Genomic DNA, 22,338 nt, shown 5'->3' on the forward strand with positions numbered 1-22,338 from the left:
CACCCCTCAGAAGCGTTCTCCTTTCACCCACACCTCAGAAATACCTGTGAGCTCAGAGGCAGAAAGTGAAGAGCAGCCTAATCCCCCAACAAATTCCTGGATCCAGGATCCCACATCTGGTCCCTACTATAGCCCTACCAAGCCACCAGCCTGGCTAAGGCCTGTTTCCAGTGCTCGCACAAGGCCTCGCTCAGTAGCTTCCCTTTGAAAGAGCTCTTACAGGCTGGGAGCGGTGGCTCACGCCTGTAATCCCAACACTTTGGGAGACTGAGGTGGGTCTATCACCTGAGGTCAGGAGTTCGAGACCAGCCTGATCAACATGGTGAAACCCCGTCTCTACCAAATGCAAAAAAATTAGCCAGGCATGGTGGCACATGCCTGTAATCCCAGCTACTTGGGAGGCCAAGGCAGGAGAATCACTTGAACCCAGGAGGCGGAGGTTGCAGTGAGCTGAGATTGTGCCACTTCACTTCAGCCTGGGCAATAAGAGCAAAATTCCATCTCAAAAAAAAAAAAAAAAAAGAAAGAAAGAAAAAAAAGAAAAAGGAAAAAGCTCTTATAAACTCTGCAGGAAGCCAAACCCAGGCTCAGGCTGTTTAAAGAAAAAATTATTCAGTGATACTCGTTAAAGCATGAAAGGGAAGACTTTATTCAGGATCCCCGTGGTAGTTACAAGGACCACTGCAAGAGAGTCCTGCAGTGGGGAAGAGAGCTTGAGCTCAACTCTGAATACAGCAAGGACAAGTGGGATTATAGCCAAGGAGCAGGGTCAAGGTCAGTGGGTGGAAAAGTACTCAGAGGAAACATCAGGGGCAAAGGGGATTCTGGGTAAACCAAACTAACAGGGTTGTTGCTGAAGACAAGCCAGGGTGGTCAGACACCACCTGGGGGATGGTGGAGGATGAGGAACCTGATCAGATATCAAGGGTGGAGGGTTCTTGCTAAAACCGGATTTTACAAGGAAGTGCACAGATGGACCTAGCAGAAGGTTCAGAAGTCTGATTAAAGTTTGGCCAAGTAAAGAATCTCTGTCATGACTCAGAATCTTATTTTCAGAGTAAATTTCTGGGGAACTTCATCTAACAGTGATTGTAATGCCCTTTCTTCAGTTTGCTAATCAGCTTTTATATTAATCCCCTCTGCATTCATTCACCTGTTAAAATATCTAATATTTTTTAAATGTTAGCAATATTTATATTCATTGTAGCATTATTTATAAAGAAAAAAAATCAGGACCAGGCACAGTTGCTCACTCTTGTAATCCCAGCACTTTGGGAGGCCGAGGAGGGCAGATCACTTGAGGTCAGGAGTTCGAGCCCAGCCTGGCCAACATGGCAAAAAAACTCCATCTGTACTAAAAATACAAAAATTAGGCAGGCATGGTGGTGGGCGCCTGTAAAACCAGCTACTCAGGAGGCTGAGGCAGGAGAATCGCTTGAACCCAGGAGGCAGAGGTTGCAGTGAGTAGAGATCACACCACTGCACTCCAGACTGGGCAACAGAGGGAGACTCCACCTCAAAAAAAGAAAGAAAGAAAGAACAAAAAATTAAAGATCCGTCAATAAAGGTTCATTCAACTAATACTATGAAACCATTAAAAATATTACAGAAGACCCAGCCTGGCAACATGGTGAGACCCTATATCTATAAAAATACAAAAAATCAGCTAGGCATGAGGCTGGGCGCAGTGGCTCATGCCTGTAATCCCAGCACTTTGGGAGGCCAAGGCAAGTGGATCACGAGGTCAGGAGTTCGAGACCATCCTGGCTAACATGGTGAAACCCCGTCTCTACTAAAAAAAAAAAAAAAAAAAAAAAAAAAAAAAAAAAATTTAGCTGGGCGTGGTGGCAGGCGCCTGTAGTCCCAGCTACTCAGGAGTCTGAGGCAGGAGAAGGGCGTGAACCCAGGAAGCAGAGCTTGCAGTGAACTGAGATTGTGCCACCGCACTCTAGCCTGGGCAACAGAGTGAGACTCCATCTCAAAAAAAAAAAAAAATTTGCTGGGCATAGTGGTGTGAGCCTGTAGTCCCAGCCATTGGAGAGGCTGAGGTAGGAGGATCACTCAAGCCCAGGAGGTCGAGGCTGCAATTAACCAAGATCATGCCACTGCACTCCAGCCTGTGTGACAGAGACCCCTTCTCAAAAAAATTTTTTTTAATAAAAATATAGAAGAAGCTGGGGGCAACGGCTCAGCACTTTGGGAGGCCAAGGTGGGTGGATCTCAAGTCCAGGAGATCAAGACCAGCCAGGGCAACATGGTAAAACCCCATCTCTACAAAAATACAAAAATTAAGCCAGGCATGGTGTTGCGCGCCTGTAGTCTCCGCTACCTGAGAGGCTGAGGTGGAAGGATCACCTGAGCTCAGAAGTTGAGACTGCAGTGAGCTGAGATCACGCCACTGCACTTTAGCCTGGGCGAGAGTGAGACCCTGTTTCAAAAAAAATAGTAAATGAAAGAAAAAGAAAAAAATGTTTAAATAATTTATAAAACTATGAAATTGCAATACATTGTTAGGACAGATGGTATATAGATTAAGCTCTATATATATTTGCTAAATATCGGCAGAGAAGCAGAGGGAAAAGATATCAGGATGTCAACAGTGGTTACTCCTTGTGGTGAAATTATGAATGGTTTTAAATGTCTTCTTTGGTTATTTGTATTTTCCAAATTTCCTACAATATAAAGGCATTTTATAACTGGAAAATGTAAGTTATTAAAGATAAAACCAAAAAAGCTTCATGTCTAATTAATAAGGCATTTATCGCAGGGGATTTTTAAATATATTTTCAATCATGTACATTAAACAAGGAGTGATGGTCTAGACTTGCTGGCATATTACACAAAAGGTTTAATATTCTTTTCATGCCTTTAAAGAATGAATCAAAAAATGTCTGAAGTATCTTCAAAACATACAAGAAGTTTTTTATAACGTTTTCCTTGGATTCTTACTATATTGGGCTTACAGAAAAAAACAGATTAAAAAAATTCTCAAGTTCTGTACAATAAACATGAAAAGGATAAAAATAAATCTATTGGGCCGGGTGCCTTGGCTCACGCCTGTAATCCCAGCACTTTGGGAGGTCAACACAGGCAGATCACGAGGTCAAGAGATCAAGATGATCCTGCCCAAAATGGTGAAACTCCATCTCTACTAAAAATACAAAAATGAGCTGGACATGGTGACTCGCCTGTAGTCCCAGCTACTCGGGAGGCTGAGGCAAGAGAATTGCTTGAACCTAGGAGGTGGAGGTTGCAGTGAGCTGAGATTGCGCCACTGCACTCCAGCCTGGTGACAGGGCAAGACTCTGTCTCAAAAAATGAATAAATAAAGAAATCTATTATCTACTTAAACAGTCCATTATAATATATAAACCATAATAGTTACTCATAAATGCTGGGATTGAAACTAAAATTGACTCAACAAATGTTTCTTGAGTATCTACTGATAATAGGGGCTGTTATAGGCACTGGAGGTACCATGATGGATAATATGGTCCCTGCCCTCCAGAACAGGGCAAACATGCAAACGACAACCACAACAACATGTGTCAAGTACAGCAATGTACACGGAACAGTGGCTGCACAGAGGAGAAGGGGAGTGGCTAGCTCTCTGCCAACATTAGTGATTAGATACAGAGAAAGAAAAATGTAAACTGGTACTTGAATAAGAAGTTCACCAAGATCACAGGGGTGAACAAAATTCCTTGGACACCAGATACATAACAGGGAGATTAACCAATCTATGGGATAGAAAATAAACAACATGAGTGGAGATGTGACTCTATTTGGTTGTGGTGAATTTGAGATTCCTGTGGGAAACAGAGATGAAGATGTTCAATAAGAAACTAGCAGGCTGGGCGTGGTATCTCACACCTGTAATCCCAGCACTTTGGGAGGCCAAGGTGGGCAGATCAGTTGAGGTCAGGAGTTAGAGGCCAGCCTGGTCAACATGGGGAAACCCTGTCTCTACTAAAAATACAAAAATTAGCCACGGGTGGTGGCACATGCCTGTAGTCCCAGCGACTTGGGAGGCTGAGGCACAAGAATCACTTGAACCCGGGAGGTGGAGGTTACAGTGAGCTGAGATCATGCCACAGCACTCCAGCCTGGGTGACAGAGCGAGACCCTGTCTCAGAAACAAACAAACAAAAGGGCCGGGGGCGGGTGGCTCATGCCTGTAATCCCAGCACTTTGCGAGGCCGAGATGGGCGGATCACCTGAGGTCAGGAGTTCCAGACCAGCGTGGCCAACATGGTGAAACCCCGTCTCTACTAAAAATACAAAAATTAGCCAAGCGTGGTGGTGGGCCCCTGTAATCCCAGCTACTTGAGAGGCTGAGGCAGGAGAATCGCTTGAACCTGGGAGGCAGGCAGAGGTTGCAGTGAGCCGAGAACGCGCCACTGCACCCCAGCCTCGGCGACAAGAGTGAAACTCTGTCTCGGAAAAAAAAAAAAGAAAAAAGAAAGAAAAAGAAAGTAGTTAATTAATAACAGTTTATGTACAAGAAAGCACTTGTAGGTTAGAATTTTTTTTTTTTTTGAGATGGAGTCTTGCTGTGTTGGCCAGGCTGGAGTGCAGTGGCACAATCTCGACTCACTGCAAGCTCCACCTCCCGGGTTCACGCCATTCTCCTGCCTCAGCCTCCCAAGTAGCTGGGACTACAGGCGCCCACCACCACACCCGGCTAATTTTTTGTATTTTTAGTAGAGACACGGTTTCACTGTGTTAGCCAGGATGGTCTCTATCTCCTGACTTCATGATCCGCCCGCCCTGGCCTCCCAAAGTGCTGGGATTACAGGCGTGAGCCACCGCACCCGGCCTGTAGGTTAGAGTTTAAATACCAGCTACGTAGGGGGCTGAGGCAGGAAGACTGCCTGAGCCCAGCAGTTCGAGGCTGCTGTGAGCTATAATTGCACCACTGTATTCCAAGCTGGGTAACAGAAGGAGATCCTGTCTCTAAAAATAAATAAATAATAAAATAATTTAAATAGTGGGAGTTATCATCATATAAGTGGTCATTAAAATCAAAGGAATAAATGAGAACCCTCAATGGGAGAAAAGCAACATTTATTTAAGGCAAAGGAGGCCAGGGAAGAGGAGCTGGCAAAAAACAACCAAGGGTGGAGAGGGGACACAGAAGAGGGTGGCAGCAACTGAAACCAAGGGAGGAATGTGTTTCAGGGAATGGGATGGGTATGAAAGAAAGGGCAAGAAAGACAAGGCCTGAAAACACCAGCTGCTTTGGCAAATAGAAGAAGGCCACTGACGAGCTCCAAGAGTATCTCCAGTGGAATTCAGACAGGCAAAAACATAGGTTTTGGTAAACAGAGGAGTGAATGGGGGATAAAAAGGAGACTGCACCAGACTCCTTTAAAGCAACTTCCTTCTGAAGAGAAAGTAACAGCTTCACTTTTAGGATATTAGACACCTGGGCATGTTTAAAGATTGTAAGGCAAGAGCCAGGAAGAGAGGCAAACCTTGGTGCTGAGGAGCTGAGGAAGAAGAGAAGCCCAAGAGAAGGGTGGCCCTGAAGACCAAGAAGGCACTGCAGCAAGGCTGGCGGGCAGGAAAGACGCCAAGGATCATGATGAGGATGGTTAAGGGGCAGGGAGGGAGCCAGGGGGAGAGCTCCTATCTGATGACTGCCAATTTCCAGAATAAGAAAAGGGACAGATTTGTAGGTACCTGAGGAGGAGAGAGGACTCTTCCTATAAGACAGGATGGTAGGAGAGAAAAAAAATGGGTCATGGGGTCAATACAGTCATAGAGATTGTTTTATTGTTTTTAAGAAAGAGAAAGGAACAGAGCCAGTTAAATTTCACCAAGAAAAGGAAAAATCAACAACTCACGTTGCCTTGTGCCTAAAGCCCACAGGTATCAGTTTTAAGACAGGCATTTGACTAAAACATATTCTTAAAGCAATTTGGACATTCTCTCATGTTCAAGCAATTAATACTACATATTCAAAGCAATTTGACACTACATGTTCAAAGCAATTGACATTACATGCATCAGAACTAGTCTAGTTGTGCAGCCCAACCACACTCTAAAGATTTTCTGACTATGAAACTTTAGACTTAACCCAACAAGCAATATCTAGAGGATAAATTCCAAAATGCTAACAAGCATTTTCACTGCTTTTCCCTTATAATCTTTTATAACTTTAGAAAGGAATGGCAGGGGTGGGGAGGAGACTGGCACCTTCTCTTACCTCCTCTTGGAAATGAGTTAATAAAAATGAAGTACAGGCCGGGCATGGTGGCTCATGTCTGTAATCCCAGCACTTTGGGAGGCCAAGCCAGGTGGATCGCTTGAGCCCAGGAGTTTGAGACCAGCCTGGGCAACCTATCAAGACCCCATCTTTACAAAAATACAAAAATTAGCTGGGCGTGGTGGCATGCGCCTGTAGTCAATTACTCAGGAAGCCAAGGTGGAAGGATTGCTTAAGCCAGGGAGGTCAAAGCTACAGTGAGCCATGATTACACCATTGCACTCTGGCCTGTGTGACAGAGTGAGACCCTATGTCAAAAATATATACATACTTTTTTGAAATATATTTATTTCAAATAGATATCTATTTGAAATATATTTGAAAAATATATATTTTTGAAATATATATATTTCTGAAATATGTATTTTTGAAATACATATATAGATATTTCCTGCACTGCTGGAGTGCAGTGGCACAATCAGCTCACTGCAGCCTTGACCTCCCAGGCTCAGGTGATCCTCTCAACTCAGCCTCCCGAATAGCTGAGACTACAGGTGCACACACTACCATGCCCAGCTAATTTTTGTATTTTTTTGTGGAGGCGGGGTTTCCCCATGTTGCCCATGCTGGTCTTGAATCCTGGGCTCAAGCGATCCACCTGCCTTGGTCTCCCAAAGTGCTAGGATTACAGGCGTGAGCCACCACGCCCAGCCCAAAAATATTTTTTTATAGCAAAATACTTTCCCGGTGGCTCTAACACCCAGGCAAAATAGCACAACTCCAGAAATATCTGTAATTTAAAAACTGAGAAAACCTCCTAAAAATGACAGCAATACTAATTAGATCATTATAATAAAATGATCTTTATATTCCTTTCAGCTACGCTACAAAGAAAGAAACTGCTAATAAAATGTTTCAAACCAAGGAATAAAGCCATTCATCACAATTTTTTTTAAAGAGATGGGGACTCGCTTTGTTGCCGTGGCTGATCTCAAACTCCTGGGCTTAAGTGATTCTCTATCTTGGCTCTCAAAGCACTGGGATTACAGGCATGCGCCACTGCACCCGGCCCACAATTTCTTTTCTCATCTAAGAACCATCCACTAAATGTGGACTGAAAGTCCACTGCTGTCTATGTAGACTTGAATACCTAGAATGCCCATGAGTATCTGAAACCTTAACCCTTAGGTGAACATTCAGGTAGTTATCCCACCATCAGGTGTCCAACATGACAGCCACCAGAAGCTGCAGTTTCCCTGTTGCCACCAGGCCTGCATCGCCTTCCCTAATTCTAATACCACACAAGGGGATGAATCGATACCCAATGACTTGAAGGCTTACCACATTCTAGGCATTGTTCTAAACTCCGATGACACTAATGAATAAAACCAGGCCTTAACACTAGGAGAACTTTTAAATGTTGTAAGGAAGACAAGTGTACAAATAAACTACTATCCACGTTTCTGGAGAGTGGTCTGACTTGCTCTCTCCATCTCCAATACCACCTAGAGCTCCTTGATAAGCCCTCATGGCAACCTGCCACAATATGTGAGTCTACGGGTATCAGTGTGGTCATTTATTTTGCTGTCCCTAGACTGTAAACTCGATGAGAACAAGTGCCTCATGTCTATTCTGTTCCCCTATTATATCCCTAGCAAGGTGCCTAGAACACAGTAGGCAACCAAATATTAGTTAACCGGATGGATGGATGGGCGGATGGATGAGGACTTAGTCCTTTGAAAACAAAGTAATCCAGTCTCCCTATAGGGAGGGAGGTCTACAGGCAATGCCTTACAAAAGGTATATCTAGTGATATAAAATTAACAGTTTTTTTTTCTAATAAGCCATGGGAAATACATTTTTAAAAATTTATACTGCCAGACCCAGTGGCTCACACCTGTCTGTAATCCCAGCATTTTGGGAGGCCGAGGCAGGCGGATCACCTGAGGTCAGGAGTTCGAGACCAGCTTGGACAACATGGCGAAACTCCGTCTCCACTAAAAGTACAAAAATTAGCCAGGCGTGGTGATGGGCACCTGTAATCCCAGCTACTCAGGAAGCTGAAGCAGGAGAATCGCCTGAACCCAGGAGGTGGAGGCTGCAGTGAGCCAAGATCGTGCCACTGCACTTCAGTCTGGGCAACAAGAGTGAGACTCTGTCTCAAAAAAAAAAAACAAAAAAAAAAAACCAAAAATAACAAAAAAGGGAGAAATTGTTTAAAACACTCCCCACAGATTATTGAGGTTGATAACTTCTTAATCTGATGCATCTTTAATTTGTAAACTATTTAATTTCCATTAATTTCTGACTAAAAGGTACCTTTAGAAGAAACTTCAAGATTGATTTTTTAAAGAATCATCCAAATTCATATGTTGAACAGATTTTTTAAAAACGTTCTTCCAAATCATGAGAGCTTATTCCAGAAAAGCGCTTTGTCTCTGATGTTTAAGCCAAAAGAAGAAGATAAGCATTCCCAAATGCAGCTGGTCACAATGGATTGCAGCAATTTCTATCAGTGCACATGGTATTTTTCAAGACCACTTTTCAGCTGCTCTTCTCACATTCACGCAATTCCAAGCTCTGTTTTTAGATTAATGAGATTTTCATGGCCATGAGAATGTTTTCCAGGAAATAATTACATGGAAAACATTTTGAGCTTCAAAAATCAAGAGATAAGAGACCATTTTTGCCTTATGTTTTCTCTCCTCCAAGGTCCACTAGGGAAAGTTAGACTTCTAATTTTTAAATTCTTTTGAGGAAAGAAAATTTATATTTTGTTGCCTTATAAACATCATAAAATTACTTAAACTGGTGACCATACTTGATAGTCTATGCCACTGAATCCCCACTTAATATAGTAGATAAGTTCTATGGCCCCAACAGTTCTGAAATATTGACAAAGATTTTAAAACTTACAACTCCAAGGGTGATGACTTGTTAAATTTGGTTGGAGTCTATTATTTTATCATTTGAACTGCTTGCTACTTTTCTTTAAAATTCCAGCTTAATATCTACAGAATTGGCCAGGTGCGGTGGCTCACGCCTGTAATCCCAACATTTTGGGAGGCCAGGGAGGGCAGATCACTTGAGGCCAGGAGTTTGAGACCACCCTGGCCAACATAACGAAACCCCATCTTTACTAAAAAATACAAAACTTAGCCAGGTATGGTGGTGCATGCCTGTAATCCCAACTACTGGGGAGGCTGAGGTACAAGAATCACTTGAACCCAGGAGGCAGAGTTTGCAGTGACCCGAGATCGCATCACTGCAGTCCAGCCTGAGTGACAGAGTGAGACTCTGTCTCAAAAAAATAAAATAAAATAAAATAAAATAAAATAAAATAAAATCTATAGAACCAAGATAGAAAATTCCTACAGAAATCAAAGATAATAAAATTCAACAATAAGAGCCAATTCACCTGAGTGCCAGAAACTGAAAATATTTAACAATGTGCCCTTTTCAGGAATAGAGTTCTTAAAGGTATTAGAAAAGTTAAAATCTCAGACATCCAGGCTCAATTCACCTAGTCATACATATAACAACATGCAATTGTAAATCTTAAAACATCAGAGAAGTATGGGGGTTCCTCAAAAAATTAAACACATAATTACCTATGATCCAGCAATTCTACTTCTGGGTATATACCCAAAAGAACTAAAAGCAAGGAATCGAACAGATATTTGTATTCCCATGTTCACAGGAGAAGTAACCTAAACGTCCATTGACAGATGAATGGAAAAACAAAATGTGACATATACAAGGGAATATAATTTAGCCTTTAAAAGAAGGATGGGCGTGGTGGCTCATGCCTATAATCCCAAGACTTTGGTTTGGGAGGCCAAGGCAGGCGATCACTTGAGGTCAGGAATTCGAGACCAGCCTGGCCAACAGACCACGGAAACCCCACCTCTATTAAAAATACAAAAATTAGCTGGGCATGGTGGCACACGCCTGTAATTCCAGCTACTGGGGAGGCTGAGGCAGGAGAATCACTTCAACCTGGGAGGCAGAGGTTGCAGTGAGCCAAGATCGTGCTACTGTACTTCAGCCTGGGCAACAGAGTGTGACTCCGTCTCAAAAAAAAAAAAAAAACAAAGTCATTAAATTAAAAAAAATTGAAATTCCGAATATTGTGTTTCTCATTTTCCATGCTCTTGCTCTCCAAATTTCAGCAGATTCAGGTAACTTTTTGGCCAGGTGCAGTGGCTCACGGCTGTAATCGCGGCACTTTGGGAAGTTGAGGTGGGCGGATCACCTAAGGTCAGGAGCTCGAGACCAGCCTGGCCAACATGGTGAAACCCCGTCTCTACTAAAAACACAAAAATTAGCCTGGTGTGGCGGTGCGTGCCTGTAGTCCCAGCTACTGGGGAGACTGAAGCACAAGAATGGCTTGAGCCTGGGAGGCAGGGGTTGCAGTGAGCCGAGATCCCACCACTTTGCACTACAGCCTGGGCGACAAAGCAAGACTCTGTCTCAATCAATTGATTGAGGAAGGAAATTCTGACACATGCTAGAACATGGACGAACCTGGAATACATCATGCTAAGTGAAATAAATCACTCACAAAAGGACAAATATTGTATGATTCCACTTAGATGAGACAGCTAAAATAGTCAAAGTCATACAGACAAAACATAGAATGGTGGTTGCCAGTGGCTGGAGAAGGGAGGAAGAAATAGGGAGTAATGTTTAACAGGAACAGAGTTTCAGTTTGGGATGGAGGAAAAGGTCATGGGGATGGACAGTGGTGATAGCTGTACTACAATGTGAATGTACGCAATGCCACTGAATAATACACTTAACAATGGCTAAAACAGGCCAGGTGTGATGGCTCATGCCTGTAATCCCACTGCTTTGGGAGGCTGAGGCAGGAGGATAGCCTGAGGCCAGGAGTTTAAGACCAGTCTGGGCAACACAACAAGACCCCAGTCTCTACCAAAAAAAAAAAAAAAATTAATTACCAAATGTCATGGTGCGCACCTATAGATCCAGCTACTTGGGAGGCTGAAGCAGGAGGACTACTTGAGCCCGGGAGTTCAAGGCTGCAGTGAGCTAAGACCATGCCACTGCACTCCAGCTCTGGGCCACAGAATGAAACTCTTTTTTAAAAAACAAACAAACAAACGACAACAACAAAAAAACCTAAAAGGGCAAATTTGATGTTACGTACATTTTATCACACACAAAAAATCAGGAAGCATCTAAAACACGACTGGCACAATTGCCAAATGGCATTTGTACTTTTTTTTTCTTTTTTTTTTTGAGACAGGGTCTGTCACTAAGGTTGGAGTGCAGTGGCACAATCTCAGCTCACTGCAACCTTCACCTCCTGGGCTCAAGTGATCCTCCCACCTCAGCCTCCCAAGTAGCTGGGACTACAGGCACACGCCACCATGCCCAGCTAATTTTCGTATTTTTTGTAGAGTCAGGGTTTCGTCGTGTTGCCCAGGCTGGTCTCAAACGCCTAGGTTCAAGCGATCTGTCCACCTCAGCCTCCCAAAGTGCTGGGATTACAGGCGTGAGCCACTGCATCCAGCCAGCATTTGTACTCTTTTTATTTTTGAGACGGAGTTTCACTCGTTTCCCATGCTGGAGTGCAATGGCGCCATCTCGGTTCACCGCAACCTCCGCCTCCCGGGTTCAAGTGATTCTCCTGCCTCAGCCTCCCGAGTAGCAGGGATTACAAGCATGTGCCACCATGCCTGGCTATTTTATATTTTTAGTAGAGACGGGGTTTCTCCATGTTGGTCAGGCTGGTCTCAAACTCCTGACCTCAGGTGATCTGCCCACCTCGGCCTCCCATAGTGCTGAGATTACAGGCGTGAGCCACCACACCCGGCCCTATACTCCTAATAAAGACAAAGGGAGACTATTCAAAAATTATTAAAAATATATGTTGCGATTAGTTTTTAAATTCTCAGATACTGATTTTATGAATGTTGTTACATTAATATTTAAAATACATTGTATGCTAGAAATTTGAATGAGAAAAATTAAATGTCTATGAACAAACACATCCTATAAACTAAATCTTAAAAACATAAAAACCAGTACCGTGCTTAGCCCTGCACTCCAAAGTAGTTAGCTGCTTTTTTGAAACAGGGTCTCAGTCAATTGCCCAGGATGGAGTGCAGTGGCACAATCGTGGCTCACTGCAGCCTCAAACTCCTGGACTCAAGCAATCCTCCCATCTTGGCCTCCTGAGTAGCTGGGACCACAGGTGCACGCCACCATACCCAGCTAATTTTTGTATCTTTTATAGAGATGTGGTCTGGCTACATTGCCCAGGCTGGTCTCGTACTCCTGGCCTTAAGGAATTATCCTGCCTTGCCTTCCAACGTGCTGGAATTACAGGCATGAGCCACCTCGCCCAGCCTGTAGTTAGCTGCTTAATGGTGTGTTTTCTCCTGACGTTATATTCTTTTAATACCAGCAAGGTATTAAAGATTAAAGTAACTACATAAAAACATGGCAATGGCAAAAAAAAAAAATACTTATTTGCTCTAACTATGATTAGTTGCTAGCAATCAGTAATTTCTCTGATGCAATCATATACCTACATGTATGTACGTGTGTATACATTATGCACACATGTGCATACACATATTATGTATACAGAAAACTCTGACATTTGTGATGACATAAACAAATGCATTTTTTGCTTGTTTTAGAAACTGAACATTAGTAAACAAATTCATATTTAATCTAACACTCTGATTCTAGAGCTGAAGCAACTGAAAAGCCCAAAGGCGAAGTTACTTGCCAAGTGTTAACAGTAGAGTCACAGCCAGAATGTAGAAGGGGTGAAATAATGCAACGTATTTTATTTTTATTTATTTATTTTTACTTTTTTTTTTTTTGAGACGGAGTCTCGCTCTGTCGCCTAGGCTGGAGTGCAGTGGCACGATCTCTGCTCACTGCAAGCTCCTCCTCCCAGGTTCACACCATTCTCCTGCCTCAGCCTCCCAAGTAGCTGGGACTACAGCTGCCCGCCACCACGCCTGGCTAATTTTTTGTAGTTTTTAGAAGAGCCAGGGTTTCACTGTGTTAGCCAGGATGGTCTCCATCTCCTGACCTCGTGATCCACCCACCTCGGCCTCCCAAAGTGCTGGGATTACAGGTGTGAGCCACCGCACCCGGCATTGCTATGTATTTTATAAAATTCAATTCAGCTGCAAAAGTTAAAGGCCATTGATTCTCATTAGTGTTCCTGTGTAAGCACTGAGGAATTTGAATCTGAATTGTTTTGAGTGCCTCATTTTAAAAAGCTTTATTTATTAACTGAAAAGAATACCTAAAACATGGCAATTTAAGGAAAACAGGAGCAAATTATAAAGCCTATTTTGGGAAGCACTAACCTGTATCGTTTTAAGTTATAAGACAAAATTTTAATCACTTAATTTTTAATTCAGTGAAACTTTTTCTCTAACTTCCTCAATAAGTTTTTGTGCCCTAATAAAAAGCATTCATCTCCCAGAGGAGAAATGATGGAGAATTGGCCACAAATATGTGTCATCTAATGGTTTATAAAGCATTGAAATCATAAAATGTTTATACCAAATTATTATTTACTTTATATTTGATAAATTTACATTACCTTCTCTTATTTATATCCATTCCATACCCACACCAACTTGGATACCATACGGACATAATAAAAAACCAACCATATCACCAGGTATTTATCTTACCCATATTCGGTTGGAAATTTTAATGTTTCTTAAAATTAGTAAAAATTAAATAAGCTTCATAGCTTTGCTTAATGAAGTTGTTTAAAATAACTTTGGTGCTATAATTTTAGCTGCTTTAACAATTAAGCACTAATCCCTAGATGCACCCCTGATTTGAACTTCAATTTGACAGATTCTGAAAACTATTTACTACTGTTTCAAAACAGAGCAGGTACGAAGAGCAGAGAACCCTACAAGTTTAACAAATCAAGTTTAGTAATAAAAATCCTAGCAAGGAGGCTGATTGTTACCTTTTAATGACAAAATTCCCTAAATTTTAGAAAAATGCATTAAAATTTTCCCATTTCAATTATTTCACATTTGAAAATTATCTTTCAAACTCAATTAAACTCATGTATAATAAGACTGACCATTTATGCATCACAGAAATACCTCTTTAAAGAAAAACTTTAAACACAAAGTAAAAACATGTGGTTACTTTCCATTGTCACATGATAGGAAATTGTACAGTTAAAGACTGCTTTCACTATACAGTAATTTCCTACTTGCAGGCTGATAAATAAAAGTAAAGTGAGCGACCTAGTTTATCTTCCTAGTAATAGCATTAAAACTATTTCTTATATTAGCCCACCTCACACAGCCCCCTTAATACTGACAGTACCGACACAGCATTAGTGGCAGAGGCCACGTGAGGAAAAACATTTCTAGAGACCAAGAACATCACATAAGATACTTATATGACACCACGATCATAAATATACATACACTATACAGATTACCCGACAGTGTCTTTTCTTAAACTTCATGAATTGTTAGTATAAGCTGGTGACTGCAGTGCTAAAACCTGTCCTCTTTCTAGGAAATTCAGAGAACTTGCTAGGTCATCAAAAAAGCTCTGATTGCCAAAGTTCAGACTCAGCTTGGAAGAACTGACAAGGTTCTGAAGGATATCAAATTTCTCACACGCACTTGATGTCATATTCTCTCTTCTCCACTAAGTTATTCATTTGGCTGATTTCTACTTTCTGCCTACTACTTTTCTCAATGAAAACATATGATGTATAAAAGCTCAGCTTCCAGTAATGTCAAGAGGTAAGAAACTGACACAGTTCCACTTAAAAATATTATGATCAGATATACAGATGTATCTCTGAGTAAAATAAAGCCACAAGGAGAAAATTTGTAATGTATTAATATTTAACCGGCATTGCGCCATGTTATTACTCAAAAAAGACTGGCTGTATTCTTCAACCTAATGGTCGGTTCTAAAACAGTATCATTTCCCCTTGTTTTGAGGAAATGATGGGGAGAATTTTTTTTTTTTTTTTTTTTTTTGTGTGTGTGAGGAGTTTCGCTCTTGTCGCCCAGGCTGCAGTGCAACAGCACAATCTCCATTCACTTACAATCTCCGCCTCCTGGGTTCAAGGGATTCTCCAGCCTCAGCCTCCCAAGTGGCTGGAATTACAGGCGCCCACCACCACGCCCGGCTAATTTTTGTATTTTTAGTAGAGACAGGGTTTCATCATTTTGGCCAGGCTGCTCTCGAACTCCTGACCTCAAGTGATCCTCCCGCCTCGGCCTCCCAAAGTGCTGGGATTACAGGCATGAGCCATGGCACCCGGCCAGGAATACTTTTATAGAAATAATACCTGTGGCTCCCACCTGTAATCCCAGCACTTTGGGAGGCCGAGGCAGGCGGATCATAAGGTCAGGAGTTCGAGACCAGCCTGAACAACATGGTGAAACCTCGTCTCTACTAAAAATACAAAAATTAGCCGGGCATGGTGGCATGTGCCTGTAATCCCAGCTACTTGGGAGGCTGAGACAGGAGAATTGCTTCAACCCGGGAGGCAGAGGTTGCAGTGAGCCTGAGATCGCGCCACTGCACTCCAGCCTGGGCAACAGAGCGAGACTCTGTCTCAATTTAAAAAAAAAAAGAGAGAGAGAGAAATCATACCTGACTGCTCTGAATCAAAGTCGGCTAGAATAATACATGCAAAAATGAGCAGCCTCCAGAGTGAAGAATTAGCCACCCACCGTAAGTTTCTGCTGATTCACAACGAGATATTTAGCAAGCGTCATTTTCATAAACAACCTTCACAAAATACTGAGATAACAAATGTTTCAGATTAATCTACTCAAACTTTGGCAGTTAACTCCTATTTTGACTATCTGTTGCTCAATGCTGGAGAAGAGTTACACTGCCTGGGAGAAATGAAAAAGAATAGCTAAATTTTAAGAAAGGAATGTTAGTGACAGTTTTCTCCTCTTTCCGCCCTATAAACTGTAGACAAAGCCCACCTAGTGGTTTAGAATTAGGGAATTAAAAGGTGGATTTTGTTACTATGCTGTAATTAAGAAATCTTCACAATTCCAGCTTGGGGTGGGGAGGGAGGGGGGTGGTTCAGAATTTATACCTATCAAACTGCTGCAAAAAATTCATTGTATCGGGGTTAGACTGCAAATACTTCTACCCCTCAAAACGAATCTGCAAATTATTTCCCAAATGCTGAGTAAAGAAGTGAGGAGGTTCCAAACTCCAAATCCAGAATGCACCTATTACAGGGCAAAGACTGAAGTTTTCAGGGAAAACACATCACCGATTTTAAAGCTGATTTAATTATATTATTAACTATTCACAGACACCTAATAGCCACATTTGCAACATTCAAGCAACCTTATTTAAGCTAAGAATATCACACTGCCCACAGTTCCATTTCACAATACCGTCTGCCTAAAAACGACAACTTGAACTGAAAACTATTACTAAATCAGAATAACCCTTTTCAATGCCTCCTGCCAATCATTAGGGCAGCGGGATAAGTGAATTGTTAAAGTCTATTGTGCAGCTGCGCTCTCATTCAGTTTCAGAATCTCCCTTGGATATTCGTTCATGCTTGTAGAACCGACCACGCGGTACATTGGGAAACGGTCACATGAACAATGCGTGACTTCCATTGTGCATCAATCCTCCTCTTGTTAGGAGGAAATTAAAAAGTCACATGGACACACGAAAGTACCGAGAAGGCACGCAGCTGAAGATCTGGTAGGGGACGCATGCGGCACCAGCATGGTCGTGGCACCCGAGTGGGAAGTGCAACAAACGCCAACATCTTGTTACTTTTAACGCCTAACTTCCTGCAGCGCTGGAGCAGCCAGCGGCCGCCGGGAATCCGAGCTCGGCTGCAGCCCTGCGTCGCCGCGCCACGACCCGACCATCCTCTGAGACGCCCGGGACGGGAGCGCCCACCCCCAACCAGGCGCGGACAGACCTCTCGAGCGCAGCCCGGCGGGAACCCGTCAGCGCGGGAACCGGCCTCGAACTCCAGGCGTGGACAGCCGCGAGAAACTGACCTACGCGGTCACCCGGGCTCCCAGAGCTCCCGAGGCGGTGGCCACGACCGCAGGCTTCCCGTCTGCCCGCCCCACGTCGAGGAAGTGGTCGTCACCAACTCTGGCTGGCACTCTCCGAGGACGCTCGAGCCCGCGTAACGTCTGTCTCCGGGACCCGGCGCCGGGACCACTGCGGAGCGCGAGGTGGCGCCGCCCCTCCCCGCAGCCCGCCCCTGGAACGCGCATCCTCCTGGCGAGCTGGCATCCCTCCCGACACGTGACCGCAGCGGGGACACGCCCGTTCCCCGCCCACTCCCCGCCCCTGCCTGGCTTGCCCACGCCCCCGGCCCGCTCCTGTCCCGCCTGGGCCACCGGCGCTGGTTCCAGGTTTTGCCAGCTACTAGGGAGGCGTAAAGCCTTCGCGCTCCTCCCACCACACCCCGAGGGAAGAAGTGGCAGGCCTTACCCGGAGACTACAAGGAACCGCCCGTGTGAGCCAGTGGAAGACTCGCGTCCCCAGGCAAAATATAAGTCCTGGGTTAATAGTCTGGAAGTCTGTCATTAAGCAATAGGTTATCCAGCTGCCCAGATTTTTTTCTTTTTTGCTTTGGCTGCAACTCGACCCGTGGGAACTTAATTGGCAATGTAAATTAGACAATTTACAAAAAACACCTCCTTTTGCTTTCACCTGTGAAAGGAAGCGCTTAAAATGCCATACAGGTGTAACCATTATAGAATAGATATGCGTGAGACAAGGATTTATAAAATTTCCTCACCTCCTCTCCTCCAGATTCCATGCACAAGGCGTCTAGCTAGAAGAGTTAGCAAATAGTCTATAACGTGAAGGTTCAAACTCTGGTATAATTCCACCGTTTTTGGTTTTTTCTTTTTTTTGAGGCAAGGTCTCACTCTGTCTCCCAAGCTGGAGTGTAGTGTCGCGATCTCGGCTCACTGCAGCATCGTCTTCTGGGTTCAAGCGATCCTCCGGCCTCAGCTGGACTACAGGCGGGTAATCAAGGGACTGGGACTACAGGCGCGCCCTGCCGCGCCCGGACAAGTTTTGTATTTTTAGTAGAGACAGACTCTCCCTATGTTGCCCAGGCTGGTCTCCAACTCCTGGGCCTCCCAAAGTGTTGGGATTACAGGCGTGAGTCACTTCTGCAGGCCACAGCTTTGCTTTTTAAAAGCATTTCTGCATAACTAAAAAGACAGGAAATTACGAGCATACGAAAACTGATTTCTGCTTTCCTGAATTTTCTAAATGTATTTAATAAACATGTTCTTTTGCAATGAAAAAGTAATAAATAGGTATCATTTTTAAAAGGACTGTAGTTTTTCCATCAAGTCTAGAAGCATGTATTGAGAACCTATCATAGGCCCTTTTGGTCATTGTGATATGTGTGAAACATCATATGGCAGATCTTTTGAAATGATGTTTTTGGATACCACAAGCAATCCTGCTGGTGTATCTCAGGCTGGAAGCAATCCTGCGGGTGTATCTCAGGCTGGCATCATCTTTTATTAACAAAGCAGGCACTTTACTAGCACAATACTTCAACTGCAAAATGTGTGGTAACTAAAGCAGCTGTATTTGTCTGGAAAAGAAGAAACCTCAGGGCTTACTATCTAAGGATATTGAACCACCTTTTTTTTTTTTTTTTTTTGAGACGGAGTTTTACTCTTGTGCAGTGGTGCAATCTCAGCTCACTGCAACCTCTGCCTCCCAGGTTCAAGCGATTCTCCTGCCTCAGCCTCCTAAGTAGCTGGGACTATAGGCGCGTGCCACCATACCCGGCTAACTTTTGTATTTTTAGTAGAGATAGGGTTTCACTATGTTTGTCAGTCTGATCTCAAACTCCTGATCTCAGGTGAACCACCCACTTCAGCCTCCCAAGGTGCTGGGATTATAGGTGTGAGCCACCACACCCAGCCTTGAACCATCTTCATAGCCAAAATAAAAGTACCGAAATAATGACAATAATAATTGGCTACTGAAATAATTTTCCATGATTCCATGAAAGCCTTCATTCTCTCTGTGATGATTTAATTACCTAAATTCACAACTTGCACTTTGCAACTCCCTTCTACAGTTTGTAAATGAAAAACAGATTGCAGTCAATAGGAGGATGAAGTAGTAATCACTACAGTTATCAATAAGAGAAGTTCCAATCTTGATAGCATTACTATTTACACTGTATCTTTAAAGGACTTTATTTGGTATTTCCATAAAATATGCAGAAAAGATATCTCATGGGCATTTATATTATTGACGGCTAGTACAGGTAAAATCACCATGATGGCATAACAGAATTCATTATTCTAGAACACTGTGTCTAATGGAACTTTCTGCGATGATAGAAATGTTCTATAATTCTACCTTTTCCAGTACAGTAGCCACTAGCCACATGTGGCTATTGAGTACTTGAAATGTGGCCAGTGTGACTGACGGTTTCAAGTTTTATTTAATTTAAATAGCCACATGTGGATAGCAGTTACCATATTGGGCAGTGCAGTTCTAGAATAACAAAACTATCGCTAGATTGTCCCCGTCATATCATACTCTATTTTAAGAAACATTTGGCAGAAGTAGAACCTCTGGAACTAGTTAATAAATATTTTCCTTCATATTCCTTTCTGAGCTTTAGGCAGATAGATATTTTAACTTTGCAGATGCAGATATTAAAGTAACTATTAATATAATCCCTACATATATAAGTAGGAATTGCAATGGAAGCTCTGACTGGTTGTGAAATGGATTTGGGAGTATCTAACCCCTGGCCCTGCCATTCCCGGGCCTGTCTGACCCACACTGAAAAGTGAACCGGGTAACTTAAGACTGGGATGGGCTTCATCAGAATTGTTCGTTGCCTGGTTCAGACTGGATTCACCTTGGACTCTTTTGTTTCAGGAAACTTAGGAGCCCAAATCTCTCTACCATCATCCCCCTCCCCGCATTCCAATGACCTCCTTCAGAATGTGATCCTCTTTAGATTGTAGTACCTAATGTCTGTGTCCTTGCAGTTTTGTCTTAAGCCTGAAACATCCCAGAATGCACTTAGTGCATTGCATGTTTTAAAAACACTCCCCTGGTGCCAGTGTGACTTTGAAGTGGCGCAGGAACACGCTAAAGGCTTAAGTCTCATTAAAAGGAGGATTTTATGGACTGAGACTTTGGGGAGGGCTTTGGGCAATTACTGCCTGGAATACTGAAAAGTAGGTCAGATGTCATCAGGCGAATGCAGATAAACCATTGAGTTGAGGGAAATGAATCATTCCCTTATACCTACATATGAAAGACTTTGTAGTTACTATTAACTCCAGACCATCAAAGCTATGAGGTCATTGGGAGTTTTTCTCTCTTAAAAGTGGTCTAAATTTGTTATTTGTCATTTGTGCCATTACACTCAGTTTATTTAATAACAGGAATGAATTGGTATATTTTCAGATATTAAATTCTTTTGACCTAGAGTTAATTTTGTACCCATCTCTCTTTTCCTGCAGGTATGACACACAGATGTCTAAGCAACTGCCTTCCAGCAGTGATTGATTTTGCTGGTTCCCCACACAAAAGTTTGGAAGAGACCCTTATGTCTTATGTAGAGTTTCTTGGTTGTAAGCAGCAAGCACTGGTGTTGGCTAACTTAAGCAAATAAAGAATATATCACTCAGACATCAAAGAAACAGCTGGAAATCTGGCTTGGCAAAGGCCGGATTAGGGCACTCCTGGGGATGTGGGTAGTACGAATAGTCTATAGTTTTTCCTCAGTGCCAACACTGGGAAAGAATATGTTCCAATTATTCTCATTTTCCTATCCTTTTGTCTTTCTTCAGAAGAAGCAAAGTTGAGAGATAGTCTTTCATAGCTTTTCCCATAAGGTATGTTCTCCTTGGGCAACATTTTCAACTCAACCTTTAGCCCTTAGCTTGCTTTTTCTTTTTTTTTTTCTTTATTTTTTTTATTTTTGAGACGAGGGTCTTGCTCTGTCACCCAGGCTAGAGTACAGTGGCATGATCATGGCTCACTGCAGCCTCAACCTCCCAGGCTCAAGCAGTTCTCCCACCTCAGCCTCCCAAGTAGCTGGGACTACTGGCGCGAGCCACCATGCCCAGCTAACTTTTGTTTATTTTTTATAGAGACAGGGTCACACTATGTTGCCCAGGGTGGTCTCAAACTCTGGTTTGAGCAATCTGCCCATCTTGGCCTCCCAAAGTGCTGGGATTACAGGCATGAACCACCTCACCTGGCCTTTCTTTATTCATCATGAATATTCCCTGCTTAGCCTGGTCAACATGGAGAAACTCTGTCTCTACAAAACAAAAATTAGCCAGGCATGGTGGTGTGGCCTGTAGTCCCAGCTACTGAGGAGGCTGAGGTGGGAGGATCACTTGAACCTGGAGGCTGCAGTGAACTGAGATCACATCACTGCACTTCAGCCTGGGAGACAGAGACCCTGCCTCAAAAAACAAACAAACAAACAAAAAAGAATATATTCCGCTTTTCTATCCCTAATTGTCTGCTCAAGCAGTGTGCCTGACAGTCACATGACCCCTTCTAGGAAGCCTTGGAAAGTCTGCCCTGCCTGTTGCCCCTTTTTGAGGACTTCATTATGCAACCTACAATTCTTGGCTCAGCTGAAGGAGCAAGAGCAGGGCCTCCTAAATGGCACCTTTCTATTAGGCTTACCAAAGGCCTGGTAGATGTGCTTTGCCCAACAGGAAATCTCTATACTGAGTAGCATTGAACCATCTAGATTTCTCTCTTGGGTAGGTTTAACCGTGACGCATGCAAAGGACAGTCCTTAGTCAAGGTAGATGCAGAAAGGCTCACAGAGGGAAGTGAGAGCAGAGAGTAAGCAGAAGCCATGGGACAGCCTAAAGGAGAATAGAGAAAAGATGACCAGGAGCGGCAGAAGCAAGAGCAGAGAGAGAATGATTGAGACCCCAGAGTGCGGAAACACTAGGGTAGGGAGCAAAGGATGGCGCCCCCTGCTGAGAGGTCCAGAATGGCAGGCTGCAGTTACATCTTCAACAACCTTCTGCAGCAGCGTGATGTCTCTGCTTTTATGTCTCTGTATTGTTGCAATAAATTCTTACTCTTTATCT

General features: G+C 43.2%; 1 protein-coding gene across 6 annotated transcripts in view; it reads right to left on the minus strand.

Moving 5' to 3' along the window:
* Positions 1-18,351, minus strand: part of OSBPL1A (oxysterol binding protein like 1A) — a 235,375-nt gene extending 217,024 nt beyond the window's left edge. Inside the window, exon 1 of one of the 6 annotated variants that reach the window (XM_063699127.1) lies at positions 18,012-18,351. The gene's annotated coding sequence lies outside the window, so the exon portion shown is untranslated. Of the gene's footprint in view, positions 1-17,174; positions 17,488-18,011 lie in introns of those variants that run through there. The other 5 variants (XM_063699129.1, XM_019013908.4, XM_055368594.2 and 2 more) reach the window with 5 other exon arrangements.
* Between the last annotated feature and the right edge of the window lie 3,987 nt (positions 18,352-22,338).

The sequence above is a fragment of the Gorilla gorilla genome, chromosome 17, assembly GCF_029281585.2.
Source record: "Gorilla gorilla gorilla isolate KB3781 chromosome 17, NHGRI_mGorGor1-v2.1_pri, whole genome shotgun sequence".
NCBI lineage: Eukaryota > Metazoa > Chordata > Mammalia > Primates > Hominidae > Gorilla > Gorilla gorilla.